This window comes from Sinohyriopsis cumingii, unplaced genomic scaffold, assembly GCF_028554795.1.
Source record: "Sinohyriopsis cumingii isolate HCF-2022 unplaced genomic scaffold, ASM2855479v2 utg001397l, whole genome shotgun sequence".
NCBI lineage: Eukaryota > Metazoa > Mollusca > Bivalvia > Unionida > Unionidae > Sinohyriopsis > Sinohyriopsis cumingii.
Window position 1 is genome coordinate 3,348,321 of NW_028315993.1, and position 25,032 is coordinate 3,373,352.

General features: G+C 37.7%; 1 long non-coding RNA gene across 1 annotated transcript; it reads left to right on the forward strand.

The window, feature by feature from the left end:
- The first annotated feature begins 8,962 nt into the window (after positions 1-8,962).
- Positions 8,963-24,636, forward strand: LOC149772551 (uncharacterized). Its single transcript, XR_016417667.1, has 2 exons — positions 8,963-9,209; positions 24,109-24,636. It is a non-coding gene; the product is annotated as an uncharacterized LOC149772551 (long non-coding RNA).
- Positions 24,637-25,032: the final 396 nt, after the last annotated feature.

A 25,032-nucleotide genomic window follows, 5' to 3' on the forward strand; every position in this document is an offset into this window, starting at 1 on the left:
ACGTGACTTCTGTGGTCCAAGCGACATCGAACTGGCTGGAGGTCAAGGTGTTAAATGCGTTTATAAGCCTCTGATTGCACGATTCAGAGTGTGCTTGACCAGTCCACACTGACGGATTGTAACCCTGTTTGATGGTTGCGCGAGTGGGGTGATTATTAAATCGCTAACTTCCTTCAAATGTCCAAATAATAACATATAATATGCTGGATACAACCCACGAGTGACGGTTTGTTGTGTGGGAGATTATTCAACCTCTAATTCTACACATGTCAAAATAAAAGCATATTCTTGTACTGGATAATAACCCTTGTTGACGGTGGGGTGGGTAGGGCAATTACCGAACCATTGTCAGACTAATGTCGTTTTTATAATATTCATAGATAAATCGAAATATTTTGATCATCGAACCATATCAGACCTAGTAATATGAGGCGCCATTTTACCCTTTTCCCTTATTGTATGATATTATATTTATCTTGTGATATCATTTCATTTTATTATATCGATTAACTGAATTAGTAATTAATATTGACGAGTATAAAATCTTAATTAATTAGTGTACATGAAATTCCCAAATTTAAGTTTTAGTCGCGAGTTATTTCTTCACACTTGAATTCTCTTTTAAATATTGGGAAATATCGCCTATATCCAACACATTTCACTCAGTTCGGACGTCAATGTAAATCATTCATTAGACAAATTTAAGATATGCATCTGATTAATAAAACAATACATTGAAAGAAATATTAATATAATGAATTTAAAGTTATGCTATTATACACGAGACTATGTATATAATACACCGAATGTATTTTACAGCATACAATAATAAAACGGCACCTCATATGATTACACGATCAATGCAGCCTTATGTTGCCCTCTTCCGGACTCATGCTTGTGATAAATACAAATATTAATAACAATACAGTTTTGAGATTTATGCCAACACAGTAGACTATAGACTAAATTATGCTGGATTTGGAAGACAGGATTTCTTTTACGAACGATCTTGCAAAATATGTTCTTGAAGACCTTAACTAGAACATTATTCCTCAACGTAATTCTACTCAAATAGGAACAAAATGAGACTCTTTGGTTTAGATATTTGTTAGTTGGAAACATACAAATACAAAGTTTTATTTTTGTGACGTCTAATTTCCAACATGTTTATAACGCGCATGCATAAAATTTGTATGTTTTCTTGAATCTATTTTGTGCCAGAGACAAACAATACATCTGTTTGGGGATGCTTTATCAACAAAATCGTCGATATCGTTACCGCAGTCTTCTTTGTGTTCATAATATCTATACTCCGTAAGAACAGCTTCTAGATCGAGATCATCCCAAGAAAGGTAGTCTGAACTTCGTCCGTGCGATAAAAAGAATACATAGATAGTTGACCCTTTTCTTACAAAAATCTCCAAAGGGCAGATATTTTGGCGCTATACATAAAGGTAAATAATTCTTTAAGCTTGTTAAGAACAAAACCTATCTTCGCGGTGGTAAGATTACCTACGAACAGTGACAAGAACATGTTCATACCTGTCAACACGCAGTCACAATCGCTATCGGTCGGTTCATATTGCATATGAATAAACATTATTTAGGAACACACTACACTGAAGAAAGAGAGTGTTCAGTTATTCATCTCTTTTATATGTGTATGTATAGCCACCAGACTATGTCATCATACAGAAAGCCAGTGTAATAGGTGTCATGGTGAAAGCTTACACGCATGACCAATGAAAAGACTTGCATTGCAGCCAGTTGGAATATCGAATTACCAAACAATGAGATTATGGTTTTACATTATAGTTTTAAGGTTACTTAGTAATTCCATATTTAGGCTTAGGCAACTCTGATGTGGTTCCCACTGGCTGTTGTATTGCTAGTACACACAGTCATTCCTGTCTTTCCTTTCTAATAAATGTATTAAAAGCATCTGTATGCAGGGTATGAAAATATTTACTGACAAATTTCATTACGTGTTCCCGACAATAGGTAATAATAGAGTATGAAACTAAGATCGAAATTCAAAGTATTTACTGAAATATTCGAATAAATATGCCAGACTTATGTAACAAAGACTACGAAAATATGAAATTATTAACTGTCATATTATATTACATATGCCACACTTAAGTAACACAGACTATAAAAATATGAAATTATTAACTGTCATATTCCATTAGGTATGTCAGACCTTAGGAAACAAATGAGTTTAAAATAGAAACTGACATTTTCCACCATGTAATGAATATAGTACAAGTATCCATATGCAGATAATGAAAATATTCATTGACAAACTCCACTGGATTTTTATATGTAACTTATGGATCACTTACTGGTTTCAAGTGTCAGAGTCCCAACTTTGGCAAGGCTGTAACGAACTTTTTCCTCTCCTCCTGTAGCCATTTTATCTTTTTATATGATTGTGCCTCAGGGTTATTGACTCCAAGTGAAAGGAGTTTTCAACCTAACAATGCTGACACGATGACTGGGCTGCAAAATATATAGACAGGACTATTCTAGCCGTATAGATGTAATATAAATAACTAATATTTAGTACAGAGATCAACTTGCTTGTGACATGAAATATCTATACAAATGAAATCGCGTAAACATTTTGGTGTGTAAAGAGCTAATTGAAGCTGCAATTACATATACTAATTTTTACACGCAAAATGTAATCATCTTTAAGTTCCCTAGTCATCTTAGTGTTTTGTGATATTGATATTTATTGATATTGTGCTATCTTAAAGGTGTTGTGTAATCTTGGTGGTTTTGTGTGATCTTAGAGGTGTACCGTGATCTTAGTGGTTATGTGTGATCTTAGAGGTTTTGTGTGATCTTAGAGATGTACTGTGATTTTAATGGTTTTGTGTGATCTTAGTGGTTTTGTGTGATCTTAGAGGTGTACTGTGATTTTAATGGTTTTGTGTGATCTTAGTGGTTTTGTGTGATCTTAGAGGTGTACTGTGATTTAGTGGTTTTGTGTGATCTTAGAGGTGTACTGTGATCTTAGTGGTTATGTGTGATCTTAGAGGTGTACTGTGATCTTATTGGTTTTGCCTGATCTTATAGAGGTTGTGTGATCTTAGTGGTTTTGTATGATTTTAGAGGTGTTTTGTGATCTTAGAAGTGTTGCTTGATCTGAGAGATGTTGTGTGATCTGTGATAGTGTGCCATCTTAGAGGTGTTGTATGATCTTAGTTGTTTTGTGTGATCTTATAGGTGTTGTGCGATCTTAGAGGTGTTTGGTGATCTTACTGATCTTCTGCCACCCCGGAGGTGTTGTGTGATTTTAGAGGTTTTGTGTGTTCTTAGGTGTTTTGTGATCTTAGAGGTTGTGTCTGATCCTAATGATACTGTGCCATCTTACAGGTGATGTGTGATTTTAGAGGTGTTGTGTGATCTTAATGGTTTTGTGTGATCTTAGAGGTGTTGTGTGATTATAGTGGTTTTGTGTGATTTTTGAGGTGTTGTGTGATGTTAGTGATCTTGTGCATTCTTAGAGTTCTTATGTGATCTTCGTGGTATTGTGTGGTCTTGGAGGTGTTTTGTGACCTTAGTGGATTTGAGCGATATTAGTGGTGTTGTGTGATCCTAGTGATCTTGTGCCATCTCTGATGTGTTGTATGATTGTATTGGTTTATGAGATTTTATTGGTTTATGTGATCTTAGAGATGTTGTGTGATCTTAGAGGTGTTGTTTCATCTTAGTGATCTTATGCCATATTCAAGTTGCGTTATCTTACTGGTTTTATGTGATCTACAAGGTTTTGTGTGATCTTAGTTAATGTATGTTGTCATAGGGGTGTTGTGTGATCTTAATTAATTTATATGATCTTAGAGGTGTTGTGTGATCTTAGTTAATTCATGTAATCAGAGAGGTGTTGTGTTATCTTAGTGGTTTATGTCATCTTAGTTATCGTGTGGCATCTTAGAGGTGTTACGTGATCTTAGAAGTGTTCTGTGATCCTAGTGGTATTGTGTGATTCTAGAGGTGTTGTGTGATCTTGGTGGATTTATGTGATCTTAGAGGTGTTGTTTGATCTTAGTGATCTAGAACCATATTGAAGTTGTGTTATCTTAGTGGTTTTATGTGATGTTAGAGGTGTTGTGTGATCTTAGTTGATGTATGTGATTATACAGGTGTTGTGTGATCTTAGTGGTTTTATGTGATCTTAGTGATCTTGTGCCATCTTAGAGGTGTTGTGTGGTCTTAGAGGTGTTGTGTGATCTTATTGGTTTTGTGTTATCTTAGAGGTGGTGTGTGATTTTAATAGGCTTGTGTGATTTTTGATGTGTTGTGTGATCTTTTGTTGTGTGATCTTAATGTTTTTATGTGATCTTAAAGGTGTTGTGTTATCCTAATGTGTTAGAGCTGGTGTGTGATTTTAGGGTAGTTGTGTGATCTTAGTAGTTTTGTGTTATGTTAGTAGTTTTATGTGGTCTTAGAGGTGGTGTGTGATCTTAGTGGTTTTATGTGATCCTAGAGGTATAGTGTGATCTTGTGGTTTTGTGTGATCTTAGCTGTGTTGTGTGATCTATGTGATATTGTACATATTAGAGCAGCTAATTGTAAAAATGACTGGACGAAACATTGTACCTTTGTGTTTGGGGAGTTATTGGTTAGTGTTAGTAATGTAAGTGTGGAGTTATTGGTGAGTATAAATACTGTTGACGGAGAATTAGAGGTGGGAAAATACTATAGATTTTGAGTTAGTGGGTGTAAATAATGTGGATGGGGAGATCAGTTTAAGGGATAAATACTGAATTATATGAGTTAATTAGCGGTAGGTAGAATATGGAGCTAATGATGGTGGTGTGTGTGGGTGGGTGATTTGGATTTTAACGTAGCTTTAACAATTTTTCAGTCATATTGCTACGATGTCTGCTGTGTGGCACTTTAGAATGGTGTGTGTAAATAGTGTAGATGGGGAGTTAGTGGTCTGTTCAAATAATGTAGATGGGGAGTTTGTGGAGTGTGTAAATAGTGTTGAGGGGGATTAGTGGTGTGTGTAAATAGTGTAGATGGGGAGTTAGTAATGTGTGTAAATAGTGTAGATGGGGATTTCGTGGTGTGTGTAAATAGTGTAGATGGATAGTTAGTAGAGTGTGTAAATAGCGTAGATGGGGAGTTAGTATTGTGTGTACAATGCGTAGATAGACAGAGAGTGGAGTCTGTAAATAGTTAGAGGGTGAGTTAGTGGTGTGTGTAAATAGTGTAGATGGAGAGTTAGTGGAGCGTGTAAATAGTGTTGATGGAGGTTAGTGGTGTGTGTAAATAATATACATGGGGAGTTAGTGGTGTGTGCAAATATGTCGATGGATGGTTAGTGTAGTGTGTAAATAGTGCTGATGGGGATTTAGTGGTGTGTGTCAATACTGTAGAAGGGGGTTAGTGTTGTTTGTAAATAGTGCTGATGGGGATTTAGTGGTGTGTGTCAATAGTGTAGAAGGGAGTTAGTGATGTGTGTAAATAGTGTAGATGGGGAGTTAATTGTGTGCTTAAATAGTGTAGATGGAGAGTTAGGGGTGTGTGCAAGTGGTGTAAGTGGAGAGTTCGTGGAGTGTGTAAATACTGTAGATGGGGAGTTCGTGTGGTGTGTAAATAATGTAGACTGAGTTATGGAGGATGTAAATAGTGTATATGGGGAGTTAGTGGTGCACTGAAATAGTGTAGATGGATAATTAGTCGTTTGTGTGTGAATAGTGTAGATGGAGAGCTAGTGGAGTGTGCATATTGTGTAGAGGAGGAGTGAGTGATGTAAATAGTGTAGAAGGGGCGTTAGTGGTATATAAATAGTATAGATGGGGTGTTAGTGGTGCTCGTAAATAGTGTAGAGGAGTTGCTAGTGGTGTGTGTAAATAGTGTAGATGGAGAGCTAGTGGAGTGTGTAAATAGTGGAGATGTGAAGTTAGTGGTGTGTGTATATAGTGTAGATGGAGAGTTATTGAAGTGTGTTAATAGTATAGATGGGGAGTTAGTTGTGATTGTAAATAATGTATATGGAGAGTTAGTGGAGTGTGTAAATAGTTTGGGGGAGTTTGTGTTGTGTGTAAATAGTGTAGATGCAGAGTTAGTGGTGTGTGTAAATAATGTAGATGGGGTGTTAGTGGTGAGTATAATAATAGTGGTGGTTAGCAATCCGTGTCAATACCAGTAATGATTTCTTTTAAAGAATCTTCATCTGCTCTTATTGACCTCATTGTTACAGGAAATGACGTGCACATGATATTTTTACCTTATGATCGCACTCACTAAAAATAAACAACTTTTTGTGCATTAAATAACCTACGTGTGAGTTAAAGGGAATTTAGTATGTGAAATCTGACTCACTGAGACTGTTCAGCTCTCTGTATTATCAGTAACATCTGTTTGAAAACAAAAACTCTGTGAATTTAATTGATAATGTATCATTAACTGAACAACTCTTGGAGAGACTAGTGTCGTTGACCTTGATTTGAGTAAATATAGGACTCTGCACATTCAGTACAACGTTATTCCATTTTCATGCATTGACTCAATAAAAAATGTTTCATAAAAATAAATAGTAGACTGATACTTACAGAATATATATAAATCCCTTAAAATGCAACTTTCCGAAGTTCACCAGTCGGTGTTCTCTGTAATGATTGTACTTGTCTCCAAGCAAATTCTTGTTATCATACACAAAACCAACCAATCATTACATGACAACAAGCCATGTTATTAAGTGTTTACCGTATCTGGCAAGCTATTGGCGTGTACAGACAAATACTACAATGGATATTCAACTGACTTAGTTACAACATGCGTATCTATTTCTTCAGGTTTACTTGAGTGAACAACATGGCTGATAGAGAGAATAACTCTGAAAAAATGAATAAATTCTAATAATAACGGAAATGTGTAGTGCTGGCATGCAAGTATCAGTGTGTAATAGTAGTTACCTAAGTCTAGGTTTCCGTCAAGTTAGTTATACAGGTAGGTAGCTCAGGGGAGTGTGTTTTGTGTTGTGGGATTTTAATGTAGATTTATCGATTTTAGTCATATCGATGTCAGCAGTGTGGCAGTTTATATGTGACGTTTAGCACTGGGGCATTACGCCGCAGACATGTAGCAGGTGCTAGTGAGAGGCAGCTGCTAAGTACCACTTTTATAAACCAATTGTATGAATCTGCTGGGTTCAAACCCGCGACCACTAGCATCGAGGTACTATAGCCATCTAGCTAGCTCACAATCATCTGTTTACTACTAACCACCACCACTACTACTACTACCGTATTCCTACTTATGGTGGTGCCCTACAGTTTCGTATTTTGCTGGGTGTGTGTGTGTAGAATTGTAAAGAAAATAATTTCCCCGGCTTTCCTCACTAGGTCTACTGGCTATTTAAAAAAGACCTTGTGTATCTTAGGTATAAACCTTTACTTCCCTTTGTTTCGGTGTATGATTTATTGGTGTAATATGAGGTTACAGAGTATACAGCTTGGCCTTACTCCAGATGCGTACCTTTCAAAAAAGGTGCTAGCTCCACTTGGTCATTTTCCCTTCCTGAACTTCAGAGGTAAACTGTATGAAGAAGAGCCGATAACTTTTTTAAAAATAATATTACTACTAATACTACTACTACTAATACTAATACTACTACTACTATCTTATTGCTACTACAACTACCGTACTGCTACCATTACGTCAGAACTATTACTACTACTACTGCTACTACTGCTACCGTATTGCTACCCTTACGTGAGAACTATTACTACTACTATTATTAATTTATTGATACTGAGATGCTGTTGCAGCTGGTACTAGTACGTGTGACATATATAAATTAACAACTGGTACATGCATACCGTTACCAGTACGAGTTACATATAGAAATTACACTCTGGTTCATGCATAATGTTACCACTACGAATTACATATATAAATTACCGACTGGTATATGCATAATGCTACTAGTACGAGTTAAAATATAGACATTACCAACTAGTACATGCATACTGTTATCACTACGAGTTACATATAGAAATTACCGACTGGTACATGCATACTGTTACTAGTACGAGTTACATATAGAAATTGCCGACTGGTAAATGCATACTAGATATATACTTATTCTATTTTAATACTAATAAAGAGAAGGTGTGGAGAATTATGACGACACGACGAACAATAACATATAGAAGTTACCAACACATACATACATACATACATACAATTATTATTATTATTCTCTCGTGCCTTAATGATCCAGCGTTACCCCAAAACAATGGTTCCAATTACTTGTCGACCGCTAAAGCCTCACATCCATATAAAAGGAAATATGGCCTTCCCCTACTGTGATGATGGAGCGAATAAGGCAAAAATCACATATGACGGCATCAGGCTGTAATTGTAAGGAATTTTTTAAATATCCACTCTGTGTTATATCATCCTAATTTTGATGACGGTATCTTTATATAAAGTATTTATTCGGATTCTTAATCACAGGTCAGCTGGCTTATCTTTATATAAATCATTAATCTGGATTAGTAATCGACGGTTAGCTAGGTTATCTTTTATATAAAGCATTCATTCCGATTCGTAATCGAAGGCTAGTTAGGGTGTTACCGACTAGGTAAAGCCGGGTGGATTACATCTCCTTGAGAAGGGAATTTAGGGGTCTCGTCGCTTGTGAATCGATTTGTTCGATGCAAAATCGAAAATTCCCAGGCCTTAAATATTCTACAGTCAGAACTTAGCTAAGGCTTGGAATTTGGATGTCTTTTGGAATATGTGAACAATAAGAGGATAAACGTATGTAAACAGAAATGTATACAACAAAATGGATATGAAATTGATACCAGGGAAAATACTTTATTCACAATTTATCCACAATTTGCTGCTTAACCAGAATTTGGTAACTCGTGCCGCCTTCGATACAGGCTTATTAGTCTCGACCAGTCCTGCGCATGCCCATTGAGTTTTAACAGCGATGAAAGCGACTTAGGACGGGTTCATTCAGTGATCGATATGACGAAGTCCAGTATGTTGTATAAGAAGCTGTGACATCTATTAAATATCATCTCTAGTGATCACACGTTATCTCCGCTCCCATCTAGAAAATGTCTCCTTATCATGTCAAACTTGTGTCTTTCGAGATCATCAGGAGGCTACACGTACATGTATACGCATCTGTAATCAGCTGATCTTTGCTTCCGGCAGCCTTTATTAGGGTAATTTTAACTGTTTTTCTTCCCATCAGAAAATTGTATATCGTTTAAAAAAACAAAAACCAGTTTAGCCTTCCCCATTCCCGTTATACACACAAGTGAAGTCAGATCTACTTGATTCCGTAATTATTATCAACGTATTCATTTTGAATCAATTAGGTCATTCTCATGATTACGGTATCGGTTGACTCAGGTTTTGCTGACCGTATTATACCGGGTTTGGCGACGGATTCATGCTATTTCCAAATCGCTTGTATATAGTGGTGTATGGTGATCTTGCAAGTCATTGATTGTAGTAATTGACAAAGAGACTTGGTCCTGATTTTGAAGGATGCAATTACCGTAAAGACTAGAAAACTGCCTGTTTCATTACTTTCTATGTTGTGTGCAGGGTCCTTGCAAAAGCTTAACTCAGATTAAGCAGATGCATCTACCTTTTATTTTTTTTTAATTTATTTATATCTTTTACTGAACAGTGTGTAATAGTTTCTTATCATAATATGGCAGCTAAAAGGAAATCATTACAAACTATTTCTGTCTCCAATATTCTCATGATTTGTGCATAATACTCGTGTTAAAAAATAATGACTTGTAATAATGTATTCATTTCAAAAGGTAAATACTAGCTTAAAGTACATCATTAAGTGTGGCACAGGTTGATGTGGAATTGAATTAATTATTAAAGAGAAGAATTATTATCAAATCACCCAATTATATTTAATTTGGATATTCATGGAGTGCAGCCAGCCTTCTTGTGACTCCTCAATTTAACAAGCTGCATAGAAGTTAATATGTAGTAAATGTCATTGATGGCACTAATTCCTGTTATGAGTCTTTAGTCTTAAACTAATTAATGAAAAAAATCCATCATTTTATGAGTGAATGGTCCTAAACTAAGTAACAGAAAACAGTAAAACCAATAAAGTGTTATTAGATTTAGCAAATGATTTATTTCCATACAATACAAAGTGAAAATTTAAAAAGCAACTTAGAATATTGTGATTTAAATCTCAAGTAGTCCTAAAATATTATGTCACAGTACAAAAATTTAGATCATTCTGAATGAATTTCATTGGTGTTCCAAATAAATTTCAGTCTTGTATGTGTTATATGCCATTATCCTGGAATAGTGTTGATTTGCTAACAGTCTTGATGTATCACAGTGATAAAATGTAAAATGTTCATGAATGAAATCACAATAATTCCAAGAGTATAATTTAGCAACAGATATTAAGATATGGAATGAGTAATTCTGAAGTAAACAACTTTTTATAAAAAGCTAATACACAACAACAGAACCAGAGTAATGTCCAGTTTTTCGTCAAATTCATAACTAACTTGCTTCTAGAATATACTTGATTTCTAACACAAATAGACTTTAACCTCAGTGAAAATGTTCATCTCAAAGTAATAATTATTTTAATATGTAAGTTAAAATCATAAACACGTTAAAGAATAATTACTTTACTGATGTTGTTAATTGGGCATAGGGCTGTATAATTATTTGCTGATGTTAGGAATTAGTTGATTTCTAAAACAAATAGACTTTAACCTCAGTAAATATGTTCATCTCAGAGTAATAATAATTTTAATATTTCAGCTAAAATCATAAACAAGTTAAAGAATAATTTCTTTGCTGATGTAGTTAATTAGGCATAGGTTTGTATAATTATTTTGCTAATGTTAGGAATTAATTAGACCTAGGACTGTATCATTATTTTACTGATGTTAAAAATTACTGATGCATAGGGCATTATGATTATTTTGCTGATGTTAGGAATTAGAAATAAGGCTTTCCAATTATTTTGGTGATATTTGAAAATAGTTAGGCCAAGGACTGTTTGATTATTTAGCTGATATTAGAAATTAGTTAGGCAAATGTCTGTATAATTATTTTGCTGATTTTAGAAAATATTTAGGTATAGGACTGTATGATTATTGTACTGATGTCAGGAATTAGTCAGACATTGGGTACAAGGCACATGACCCATAGTCCCCATTCATGAACCAGTAATAATGATGATGTGGTCCCATTCATTAACCAGTAATAACTATGTTGTAGTTCTCATTCATTAACCAATAACAATGATGATGCATTTATGTAAATTGTTATGGTTTTCATGGAAATATCATGGTTTAATTAGCAGTGAAAGAAAAGACCGATATAGAATTTCATAATTTTATATGGATTTTATTTTGGGCTTGCAAGTATTCAGCACCATTATACTAAATTCTAAGATGAGTGGACAGCATTGATTATCACCTCTGAGAAATATGACCTGGAAACCGTTCATATGGCATTGATGGATAATTCAGATTTGATGAGTCAATAGATATCTTTTATCAGTGTGGTATGATATGTCAAAATATTTTGATTTATTCCAGTGTTAATTATAGGAACTATTTTCCAGGCTGAAGGTTGATAATACTTATGGCAGAATTTAATGTATGTGTGTGCTTATTGCTTGATTTAATGTCTTTATGTGCTTATGGCATGGTTCCATGTATGTGTGTGCTTGTCACATGGTTCCTGTCCATGTTGGTGTGTTCTTATGGCAAGGTTCCATGTATGTCTTTATGTGCTTATGGCATGGTTCCTTTCCATGTCAGTGTTCATATGGCATGGTTTCCATGTATGTGTGACCGCTCCGGTGGCCTAGTGGTTAGAGCGTCCGCATCGGATGCAGTAGGTTGTGGGTTCGATCCCCGGCTGAGTCATACCAAAGACTTACAAAAATGGTACTAACAGCTGCCTTGCTTGGCGATCAGCATTAAGAGGTTAGTGTTAGGACTGGGCGACCCGGTGTCAGGATAATGTGACTGGGTGGGACATCATGCTACATGTCTGCGACATGATGCCCCAGTGCTAGACATCACTATAAACTGCCACATTGCAGACATCATAGCGATATGACTGAAATTTTTTTAAAGCTACGTTAAAAATCAAAATCATATCACACCATATATATGTGTGCTTATGACATGGTTCCATTCCATGTCTGTATGTTCTTATGGCATGGTTTCCCATGTATGTGTGTGCTTATGACATGGTTCCATTCCATGTCTGTGTGTTATTTATGGCATGGTTCCCTGTTTGTGTGAAACCACTCCAGTGGGCTAAGTGGTAAAAGTGTCTGCCTTGGATGAAGATCATGAGTTGATTTATACAAATGGGACTGGCAGTTGCCTTGCTTAGCGTGCAGCATTAAGAAGTTAAAGTTAGGACTGGACGGCCTGGTGTATGGATAACTTGGTGACTGGATGGAACATGATGCCACATGTCTACTGCATGAAGCTCTGGTGCTAGACATCACTATAAACTGCCACACTGCAAAATCATAGCTAAAAATCCAAATCACACACACTCTATGTCTGAGCCTGCTTATGGCATGTTTCATTGTCGTTGAGCTGATGGCATGTTCAGTATCTGTTTGTGCTTCTGGCAAGGTTCATTGCCTGTGTGTGCTGATGTCATAGTTTCCATGTCTTTGTATCCACATAGCATGGTTCAATGTTTTTGTGTGCTTGTGGCATGGTTTCCATGTATGTATGTGTTTATGGAATGGCTCATTGCATGTGTGTGCTTATGTCATCTTCAGTACCTGTGTGTGTTTATGACATGGCTAAATGCCTGTGTGTGCTTAGGGCATGGTTCCTTTCCCTGTCTGTGTGTTCTTGTGGCATGGTTTCCTTGTATGTATGTGTTTATTGCATGGCTTAATACCTGTGTGTGCTTGTGGCATTGTTCAATGCCTGTGTGCTTATGGCATGGCTCAATGCCTGTGTGTGCTTATGGCATGGCTCAATGCCTGTGTGTGCTTATGGCATGGTTCCATGTATTTGTGTGCTTGTATCATTGCTCAGTATTTCTGCTTCTGGCATGGTTCGATGTGTGTGATTATGGCATGGCTCAATGCCTGTGTGTACTTAAGGCATGGCACATTGCCTGTGTGTGCTTATGACATGGCTTAATGTCTGTGTGTTCTTATGGCATGGTTCTATGCCTGTGGGTGCTTATGGCATGCCTCAATGCCTAATTCAATGGGTGTGCTTATGGCATGGCTCAATGTATGTGTGTGCTTATGACATCACTCAATGATGGTGCCTATGGCATGGCTCAATATCTGTGTGTGTGCATATGATATTGTTCAGTGTCTGTGCTTATGCATGGCTCAGTATATGTGTGTGCTTATGGCATGTTCAGTATATGTGTGTGCTCATGTCATGGGTCAATGCCTGTGTGTGCTTATGGCATGGCTCAATGTTTTATGTGTGTTTATGGCATGGCTCAATGTCTGAATATTTTTATATCATGGCTGAATGTCTGTGTGTGTATTGCATTTCTTGATGTCTCTGTGTGCTTATGACATGGCTCAGTGTCTGTGTGTGTATATGGTATCATTCATTGTGTGTGCTTATGGCATGGCTAAATGTCTGAATGGGTTTATATTATGGCTAAATGTCTCTGCGTGTATGGCATGTCTTGATGGCTCTGTGTGCTTATGACATGGCTCAGTGTATGTGTGTGCTTATGGCATGGCTCAGTGTCTGTGTGTTTATGGCATGGTTTCTATTTCTCTGTGTGCTGATGGCTTGGTTTCCAAGTCATTGTGTGTTTATGGCATGGTTCAGTATCTTTCTGTGCTTTTGGCAGCTTAAAGCATGTTCAATGTCTGTCTGTGCTTGTGACATGGTTAATTGTATGTGTGTGCTTAAAGCATGTGCAATGTCTGTTTGTGCTTGTGACATGGTTAATTGTATGTGTGTGCTTAAAGCATGTGCAATGTCTGTTTGTGCTTGTGACATGGTTAATTGTATGTGTGTGCTTAAAGCATGTGTAATGTCTGTGTTTGTGGCATGGTTAATTGCATGTGTGTTTAAAGCATGTTCAATGTCTGTTTGTGCTTGTGGCATGGTTAATTGTATGTGTGTGCTTAAAGCATGTTCATTGTTTATTTGTGCTTCTGGCATGGTTAATTGTATGTGTGTGCTTAAGGTGGAGCTATACACTTTCGCATTTTCCATTGGGTTAAGATTTTAAAGAAAAAGTATTTCCCCGGTTTTCCTCACTGGTTATACTGGTTATTTAAAAAAGACCTTGTATATCTTAGGTATAATGCAAAGAACCTTTAATTCCCTTTATTTTGGTGTATGATTGATGGGTGTACTATGGGTTATAGAGTGTACAGCTTGGCCTTACTTCAAATGTGAACCTTTCAAAAAAGTGCTAGCTCTACTTGGTCTTTTTCACTTCCTGATCTTCAGAGGTAAATTGTATGAAAAAGAGCCAATAACTTTTTTTTACATTTGATATATTTGGTAATTCATTCATTGCACTTTCAGAAGCTGGTATTGTCTAGTCTGGCAAAATTCATTTTCCCTATTTTAATAGCTGCTATGTATAGTGTAATTTAGACTAATTCAGGCTGATCTTTTAACACAAGGGAGCAGTCATTTTAGTTAGCAGTGTGCTTAAATCATGTAAACTTTCCAAAAGTACAATAGCCAAAGAAATATCATCCACATTACATTACTGTAGCATATAGGTATGTGAACATTCTCTCCATTGTGCATGTTTTAAATGTAAACTACTTCACCTTGCATACGTCACTCTCTCTGAAGTACATTTTAATTGGTTGTTGTTGTTGTTGTAGGGCTTAACGCCATTTTTCAGCACAAGATAGGCCAGTATTAATGGTGGAGGAAGAACCCGGAAAACCCCCTGAAAGAACCACCGACCCACGAGAAGCTACTGGCAAGCTTTCTCACATAACCACATTAGCCGAATCTGAGACTCGAACCGACGCAGACAGAGGTGAGATGGCAGTGATCCGTAACGGTGAGCGCCTTAGACCACTCGGCCACTCGGGGGCCCCCATTTTAATTGGTGAGCACCACCTAAAGCACGTGCAATGTCTGTTTGTACTTGTGACATGGTTAATAGTATGTGTGTGCTTAAAGCATGTGCAATGTCTGTTTGTAGTTGTGGTATGGTTAATCGTATGTGTGTGCTTAAAGCATGTGCAATGTCTGTTTGTGCTTGTGGCATGGTTAATTGTAGGTGTGTGTTTAAAGCATGTGCAATGTCTGTTTGTGCTTGTGGCATGGTTAATTGTATGTGTGCTTAAAGCATGTGCAATATCTGATTGTAGTTCTGGTATGGTTACTTGTATGTGTGTGCTTAAAGCATGTGCAATGTCTGTTTGTGATTGTGGCATGGTTAATTGTATGTGTGTGCTTAAAGCATGTACAATGTCTGTTTGTGCTTGTGGCATGGTTAATTGCATGTTTGTGCTTAAAGCATGTGTAATGTCTGTTTGTAGTTCTGGCATGGTTAATTGTATGTGTGTGCTTAAAGCATGTGCAATGTCTGTTTGTGCTTGTGGCATGGTTAATTGTATGTGTGTGCTTAAAGCATGTGCAATGTCTGTTTGTGCTTGTGGCATGGTTAATTGTATGTGTGCTTAAAGCATGTGCAATATCTGATTGTAGTTTTGGTATGGTTAATTGTATGTGTGTGCTTAAAGCATGTGCAATGTCTGTTTGTGATTGTGGCATGTTTAATTGTATGTGTGTGCTTAAAGCATGTACAATGTCTGTTTGTGCTTGTGGCATGGTTAATTGCATGTTTGTGCTTAAAGCATGTGTAATGTCTGTTTGTAGTTCTGGCATGGTTAATTGTATGTGTGTGCTTAAAGCATGTGCAATGTCTGTTTGTGCTTGTGGCATGGTTAATTGTATGTGTGTGCTTAAAGCATGTGCAATGTCTGTTTGTGCTTGTGGCATGGTTAATTGTATGTGTGCTTAAAGCATGTGCAATGTCTGTAGTTGTGGCATGGTTAATTGTATGTGTGTGCTTAACACATGTTCATTGTCTATTTTGTTGTTGCATGGTTAATTGTATGTGTGTGCTTAAAGCATGTGCAATGTCTGTAGTTGTGGCATGGTTAATTGTATGTGTGTGCTTAAAGCATGTGCAATGTCTGATTGTAGTTGTGACATGGTCAATTATATGTGTGCTTAAAGCATGTTCAATGTCTGTTTGTGGTGGTGGCATGGTTAATTGTATATGTGCTTAAAGCATGTGCAATGTCTGTTTGTGCTTGTGGCATGGTTAATTGTATGTGTGTGCTTAAAGCATGTGCAATGTCTGATTGTAGTTGTGACATGGTCAATTGTATGTGTGCTTAAAGCATGTTCAGTGTCTGTTTGTGGTGGTGGCATGGTTAATTGTATGTGTGCTTAAAGCATGTGCAATGTCTGTTTGTGCTTGTGGCATGGTTAACTGTATGTGTGTGCTTAAAGCATGTGCAATGTCTGTTTGGGGACCCCGAGTGGCAGAGTGGTCTAAAGCACTCTCCATTATGGATCAATGCCATCTGACCTCTGTCTGTGTGGGTTGGAGTCTCAGATTCGGCCAATGTGAGTATGTGAGAAAGCTTGCCAGTTGCTTCTCGAGGGTCAGTTCTTTCCGGGGATTTCGCGGGTTCTTCCTCCACTATTAATACTGGCTGCCATGTATAGCCTATTTTGTGCTGAAAAATGGCAGCAAACCCTACAACAACAACGTCTGTGGTTGTGGCATGGTAAATTGTATGTTTGTGCTTAAAGCATATTCAATATCTGTTTGTGGTTGTGGCATGGTTCTGTGTATTTGCTGATGGCTTAGTTCTATGTCTGTGTATGCTTATGGTCAAGTTCCATATCTGTATGTACCTATGGCATGTTTTCTATGTCTGTATATGCTTATGGTCAAGTTCCATATCTGTATGTACCTATGGCATGTTTTCTATGTCTGTATATGCTTATGGTCAAGTTCCTTATCTGTATGTACCTATGGCATGTGTTCTATGTCTGTATATGCTTATGGTCAATTTCCATATCTGTATGTATGAATGGCACATTTTCCATGTCTGTCGTCTTTATCTTTTGTTGAACACTTTAGCAGACAAGGATATTTAAACAGCTGTTATTTGATTGTTGGTTCCTGATGATAATTTCAGATGCCATCACAGAGTGTACAAGCAATGGCTAAGTGAGATGACATTACAAGAGTGTACAAGCAATGGCTAAGTGAGATGACATCACAATAGTGTACAACCAATGGTTAAGTAATGTGTCATCACAAGTGTGTACAGCCAATGGCTAACTGAGATGACATCACAAGAGTGTACAAACAATTGCTAAGTGAGATGACATCACGAGTGTACAACCAATGGCTAAGTGAGATGACATCTCAATAGTGTACAGCCAATGATTAAATGAGATGATATCACAAGAGTGTACAACCAATGATTAAGTGAGATGACATCACAAGAGTGTACAACCAATGGTTAAGTGAGATGACATCACAATTGTTTTCAACCAATGGTTAAGTGAGATAACATCACAAGAGCGTACAACCAGTTATTAAATGAGATGACATCACAAGAGTGTACAACCAATGATTAAGTGTGATTAGATTACAAGAGTGTACAAGAAATGATTAAGCGAGATGACATCACGAGAGAGTACAACCAACAGCTAAGTGAGATGACATCACAAAACTGTACAACCAATTGCTAAGTGGGATGACATCACAAGAGTGTACAACCTATGGTTAAGTGCGATGACATAACAAGAGTGTACAACCAATGATTAAGTGAGATGACATCACAAGAGTGTACAAGCAATGATTAAGTGAGATGACATCACAAGAGTGTACAACCAATGGTTAAGTGAGATGACATTACAAGAGAGTACAAGCAATGGCAAAATGAGATGACATCAGAAGAGTGTAGAACCAATGATTAAGTGAGATGACATTACAAGAGTGTACACCCAATGATTAAGAGAGATTAGATTACAAGAGTGTACAAGAAATGATTAAGCAAAATGACTAAGTGAGATGACATCACGAGTGTAAAACCAATGGCTAAGTGAGATGACATCACAATAGTGTACAGCCAATGATTAAATGAGATGATATCACAAGAGTGTACAACCAATGATTAAGTGAGATGACATCACAAGAGTGTACAACCAATGGTTAAGTGAGATGACATCACAAGAGTGTACAACCAATGGTTAAGTGAGGTGACATCACAAGAGTGTACAACCAACCGCAAAATGAGATGACATCACAAGAGTGTAGAACCAATGACTAAATGAGATGACATCATGAGAAAGAGTACTTCCAACAGCTAAATGAGATGACATCACAAGAGTGTACAATCAATGGCAAAGTGAGATGACATCACAAGAGTGTGCAACCAGTAATTAAGTGAGATGACATCACAAGAGGGTACAACCAATCGTTAATTGAAATGACAGCATAAGTCTGTACAACCAATGGCTAAGTGAGATGACAACACAAGAATGTGCAACCAGTGGCTAAGTGAGATGACATCACAAGAGTGTACAACTAATGGCTATGACAGATCTTATTTAAAGAGACATTAGCTTGCTAGATCTATTTTACCAGCTGTTTAAATGCATGCCATTTACATGCATACAAATTACATGTATACCATTTACAAACATCCCATTTACATGCATATCATTTACATGCATACTATATACATGTATACCATTTACATGTATACCATTTACATGTATACCATTTATAAACATACCATTTACATGCATAACATTTACATGTATACCATATACATGTATACCATTTACATGTATACCATTTACATGTATACCATTTGCATGTATAACATTTACATCCATCCCATTTACCTGCAGTCATTTATATGTATACCATTTACATGCATGTCATTTATTTGCAGACGATTTACATGCATACATTTATATACAAACCATTTACATGCATACCTTTTACATGCAAACCTTTTACATGCATACCATTTACATGCTCTGTATTCTCCTTGCAGAGTACATTAAAAGGAGTATTGTTTGCTCTGCAGTCATCTTGCAGAGTACTGTTGTGCAAGGGTACTCCATTTAGACTTGTCACATCTATGTGGTCCAAGTCATGTTTTACTGTTTTGTAAGAACAATACATTTGGAAATGTATTAGTTTCACAAATACTGGGGCTGAGCACTGTTTTAATGCTTGACAAGGGAATAAGTGTCAGGAATACTGTTCTAATGTTAATCGCAGACACTCCATTTTGAAGTGTCATGATTCATGAGGCGGAATATTGTTTTACTGTTAGGCATCAACACTCCTTTTCAAAGTGTCATTATTATGCAATCATGAGTATTGTTTAAGTGCTTGTAATGGGAATTCATTTTGGAAGTATCATGACTATGGGGTAATGAATACTACTGTGATGTTGGCATGGACACTTGTTTTGGTTGTCATGAATTCTACTGTTCTGTTGGCATGGACACTTATTTTGGGTGTCATGAATTCTACTGTTCTGTTGGCATGGACACTTATTTTGGGTGTCAAGAATACTACTGTACTGTTGGTAAGGATGCTTATTTTGGGAGTGATGAATATTACTGTACTTTTGGCATTCACACTTATTTTGGGAGTGTCTTGACTGGGGGTCAGGAATACTGTTTTGTTGTTTGGCATGGACAGTCCATATAGAAGTACAGTTATTCTTATTGCAGGATTACTCTTTTACTGTTAACCCAGGCATTGGAAGTGTCATGACCAGAAGGTTATAGTATTACTTTGTCTTAACACAAGGACACTCAATTTGGAAGTGTCATGACTATGTGGTTAGGAGTACTGTTTTGCTGTTAGCCATAGATACTCGATTTGGAAGTGTCATGACTATGTGATTAGTTAGCCAAATATACTTGATTTGGAAGTGTCTTGACTATGTGGTTAGGAGTACTGTTTTGCTATTAGCCATAGATACTCAATTTGGAAGTGTCATGACTATGTGGTTAGGAGTACTGTTTTGCTGTTAGCCATATATACTCAATTTGGAAGTGTCATGACTATGTGGTTAGGAGTACTGTTTTGCTCTTAGCCATAGATACTCAATTTGGAAGTGTCATGACTATGTGGTTAGAAGTACTGTTTTGCTGTTAGCCATAGATACTCGATTTGGAAGTGTCATGACTATGTGGTTAGGAGTACTGTTTTGCTGTTAGCCATAGATACTCGATTTGGAAGTGTCATGACTATGTGGTTAGGAGTACTGTTTTGCTGTTAGCCATATATACTCGATTTGGAAGTGTCATGACTATGTGGTTAGGAGTACTGTTTTGCTGTTAGCCATAGATACTCGATTTGGAAGTGTCATGACTATGTGGTTAGGAGTACTGTTTTGCTGTTAGCCATAGATACTCGATTTGGAAGTGTCATGACTATGTGGTTAGGAGTACTGTTTTGCTGTTAGCCATAGATACTCGATTTGGAAGTGTCATGACTATGTGGTTAGGAGTACTGTTTTGCTGTTAGCCATAGATACTCGATTTGGAAGTGTCATGACTATGTGGTTAGGAGTACTGTTTTGGTGTTAGCCATAGATACTCAATTTGGAAGTGTCATGACTATAAGGTAATTAGTTGTGTTACCGATTGCCATAGTCACACTGTTTGGAAGTGTCATGACTACGACATCAGGAATACCGATTTTTCTGTTAGACATGGAATTTCGATTTGGAAATGTCATAACTTTGTGGTCATATTATTATGTTAATGTTAGGCTATTCAGCTTGTCCCAAATGTCAGGTAACTACACTAAAAGTACCACAGATCTATTTGAGCCAATCCTCTTGTCCCAGATGCCTGTTAACTACACTTGAAGTATCACAGATCTATTTGAGACAATCAGCTTGTCCCAAATGCCAGTTAAATACACTAGAAGTATCACAGATCTATTTGAGCCAATCTGCTTGTCCCAAATGCCTGTTAACTACACTTGAAGTATCACAGATCTATTTGAGCCAATCAGCTTGTCCCATATGCCAGTTAAATACACTCGAAGTATCACAGATCTATTTGAGCCAATCCTCTTGTCCCAAATTCCTGTTAGTTAAATTTGATTAATTACAGATTTATTTGAGCCAATCAGCTTCTATTGCATCAAATTGCAGTCATTAATGATTAAATCTTGCAAATTTTCTTTTGTCTTCCTGAGTAACTGTAACTAGTATTTTAATTGTACCTAGTATCAGCAAGTGTACCTAGTATCAGCAAGTGTACCTAGTATCAGCAACTGTACCAAGTATCAGTAACTGTACCAAGTATCAACAACTGTTCCTAATATCATGTGCCTTTTTGTATATGATGTTCAGTTGTATACAAAAACAAATTTTGTTTTTTCAGGCTTGTCAGTCAGCTTTGGTGTATTAGTCTCTCTCAATCAGCTGTGGTGTAGTAGTTTTTCACAGTCAGCTATGGTGTAGTAGTCTTTCGCAGTCAGCTATGGTGTTGTAGTCTTTCCCAGTAAGCTATGTTGTATTAGTCTTTCTTAGTCAACTATGGTGTAGTATTCTTTCCCAGTCAGCTGTGGTGTAGTAGTCTTTCCCAGTCAGCTGTGGTGTAGTAGTCTTTCCCAGTCAGATGTGGTGTAGAAGTCTCTCCCAGTGAGCTATGGTGTAGTAGTCTTTCCCAGTCAGATGTGGTATAGTAGTCTTTCCCAGTCAGCTGTGGTGTAGTAGTCTTTCCCAGTCAGCTGTGGTGTAGTAGTCTTTCCCAGTCAGCTGTGGTATAGTAGTCTTTCCCAGTCAGCTGTGGTGTAGTAGTCTTTCCCAGTCAGCTGTGGTATAGTAGTCTTTCCCAGTCAGCTGTGGTGTAGTAGTCTTTCCCAGTCAGATATGGTACAGTAGTCTTTCCCAGTCAGCTGTGGTGTAGTAGTCTTTCCCAGTCAGCTGTGGTATAGTAGTCTTTCCCAGTCAGCTGTGATATAGTAGTCTTTCCCAGTCAGCTGTGGTGTAGTAGTCATTCCCAGTCAGCTGTGGTGTAGTAGTCTTTCCCAGTCAGCTGTGGTGTAGTAGTCTTTCCCAGTCAGCTGTGGTGTAGTAGTCTTTCCCAGTCAGCTGTGGTGTAGTAGTCTTTCCCAGTCAGCTGTGGTATAGTAGTCTTTCCCAGTCAGATGTAGTGTAGTTGTCTTTCCCAGTCAGCTGTGGTGTAGTAGTCTTTCCCAGTCAGCTGTGGTGTAGTAGTCTTTCCCAGTCAGCTGTGGTATAGTAGTCTTTCCCAGTCAGCTGTGGTGTAGTAGTCTTTCCCAGTCAGCTGTGATGTAGTAGTCTTTCCCAGTCAGCTGTGGTATAGTAGTCTTTCCCAGTCAGCTGTGGTGTAGTAGTCTTTCCCAGTCAGCTGTGGTATAGTAGTCTTTCCCAGTCAGCTGTGGTGTAGTAGTCTTTCCCAGTCAGATGTGGTGTATTAGTCTTTCCCAGTCAGCTGTGGTATAGTAGTCTTTCCCAGTCACTATGGTGTAGTAGTCTCTCCCAGTCAGATGTGGTGTAGTAGTCTTTCCAAGTAAGCTGTGGTATAGTAGTCTTTCCCAGTCAGATGCGGTGTAGTTGTCTTTCCCAGTCAGATGTGGTGTAGTTGTCTTTCCCAGTCAGCTGTGGTGTAGTAGTATTTCCCTGTCAGCTATGGTGTAGTAGCCTTTCCCAGTCAGCTGTCGTGTAGTAGTCTTTCTCAGCTATGGTATTGTAGTGATTCCCAGTCAGTTATGGTATAGTCATCTTTCTCAGTCATCCATGTGTAGTATTTCTCAGCTGTGGTGTAGTAGTCTTTCCCAGTCAGCTGTGGTGTAGTAGTCTTTCCCAGTCAGCTGTGGTGTAGTAGTCATTCCCAGTCAGCTGTGGTGTAGTAGTCTTTCCCAGTCAGCTGTGGTGTAGTAGTCTTTCCCAGTCAGCTGTGGTGTAGTAGTCTTTCCCAGTCAGATGTGGTGTAGTTGTCTTTCCCAGTCAGCTGTGGTGTAGTAGTCTTTCCCAGTCAGCTGTGGTGTAGTAGTCTTTCCCAGTCAGCTGTGGTATAGTAGTCTTTCCCAGTCAGCTGTGGTGTAGTAGTCTTTCCCAGTCAGCTGTGGTGTAGTAGTCTTTCCCAGTCAGCTGTGGTATAGTAGTCTTTCCCAGTCAGCTGTGGTGTAGTTGTCTTTCCCAGTCAGCTGTGGTATAGTAGTCTTTCCCAGTCAGCTGTGGTGTAGTAGTCTTTCCCAGTCAGATGTGGTATAGTAGTCTTTCCCAGTCAGCTGTGGTGTAGTTGTCTTTCCCAGTCAGATGTGGTGTAGTTGTCTTTCCCAGTCAGCTGTGGTGTAGTAGTCTTTCCCAGTCAGCTGTGGTGTAGTAGTCTTTCCCAGTCAGCTGTGGTGTAGTAGTCTTTCCCAGTCAGCTGTGGTATAGTAGTCTTTCCCAGTCAGATGTGGTGTAGTAGTCTTTCCCAGTCAGATGTGGTATAGTAGTCTTTCCCAGTCAGCTGTAGTGTAGTTGTCTTTCCCAGTCAGATGTGGTGTAGTTGTCTTTCCCAGTCAGCTGTGGTGTAGTAGTCTTTCCCAGTCAGCTGTGGTATAGTAGTCTTTCCCAGTCAGCTGTGGTGTAGTAGTCTTTCCCAGTCAGCTGTGGTGTAGTAGTCTTTCCCATTCAGCTGTGGTGTAGTAGTCTTTCCCATTCAGATGTGGTGTAGAAGTCTCTCCCAGTGAGCTATGGTGTAGTAGTCTTTATCAGTCAGCTATGGTATAGTAGTCTTTCTCAATCAGCTATGGTGTAGTACTCTTTCTCAGAATGGTACTATGTAGCCTTGAAGCCATTGACTGTGGTGAGATGGAGGATGGCTTGTCAGTTTGAGAGACCATAAGTTCAGAAAATACAACATAAGGAATGTTGACATATTTTATGTTTTGATCCCAAATGATAAATAACAGTTAACACATGTAGTTAAACTTTAGCCCTATCTATCTATCTATCTATCTATCTATCTATCTATCTATCTATCATATGATTGCAGTCTTCTAAACACTTTATAATATATTTGGCAGTTATACATGATGTGGCTGAAGGTGATCCATCCAGAGACTGGCTACTGTGATAAGTTTGGTATGAGACAGTGTGGCTGTAGGCGATCCATCCAGAGACTGGTTATTTGTGATAAGTTTGGTATGAGACATTTGTTCTGTTGTCTCACTTTAGCTAAAAAAATATGACAAATATTTGTCTGGTACCCTAGCCTCCTGTGTTGCACTGCACTCAAGGCCAGGCATGACCTATGAAGGGCCAATATCTTAGGACTAATTACAATTTTGTAGAATAAATCAAAACAATGCATTCGCAATAAAGAAATAGGATTAAACTATTTTGTCAGTTGTGTCACCACCACCTTTTTCATTGCATTAGTCAAAACTGTGTTAATTAAAAAGGTTCTCAATCTTTGTTTAAAGTATCACTATGCAGTATTGTCATTTTAAACCATTTTGTGCGAGCGAGTTGGTACAGTGAGAGTGTGGAACTGTTTGGTCATGGTTTAGCTGTGTCAGAGATGCTTTATTTGAATAAATATTTTCAGTTGTTGTTTTATTGCTTGTTTTTTTTTTTACGTTAAATTTCAACAAAGGAATTGTCAACAAATTTTCTCTATTGACAAATGAATTCATGTTTATGGATTAATGGCCATTTCTTTGTCATATGACAGAATGCATTATGCTGCTCCAGATCACTGTGACTTCCTGCTGTCACACCACCCTCGTTGTGAGGTTTATTACATTATACTACTTTAGACCACTGTGACTTGCTTTTGTGACACCACAGTTGCTGTGAGGTTCATTCCATTATACTACTCTAGACCATTGTAACTTGCTTCTTTGACACTAACCTTGTGAAGTTTATTACATTATACTACTTTACACCACTGTGACTTGCTTCTGTGACACTACAGTTGTTGTGAGGTTCATTCCATTACACTAGTC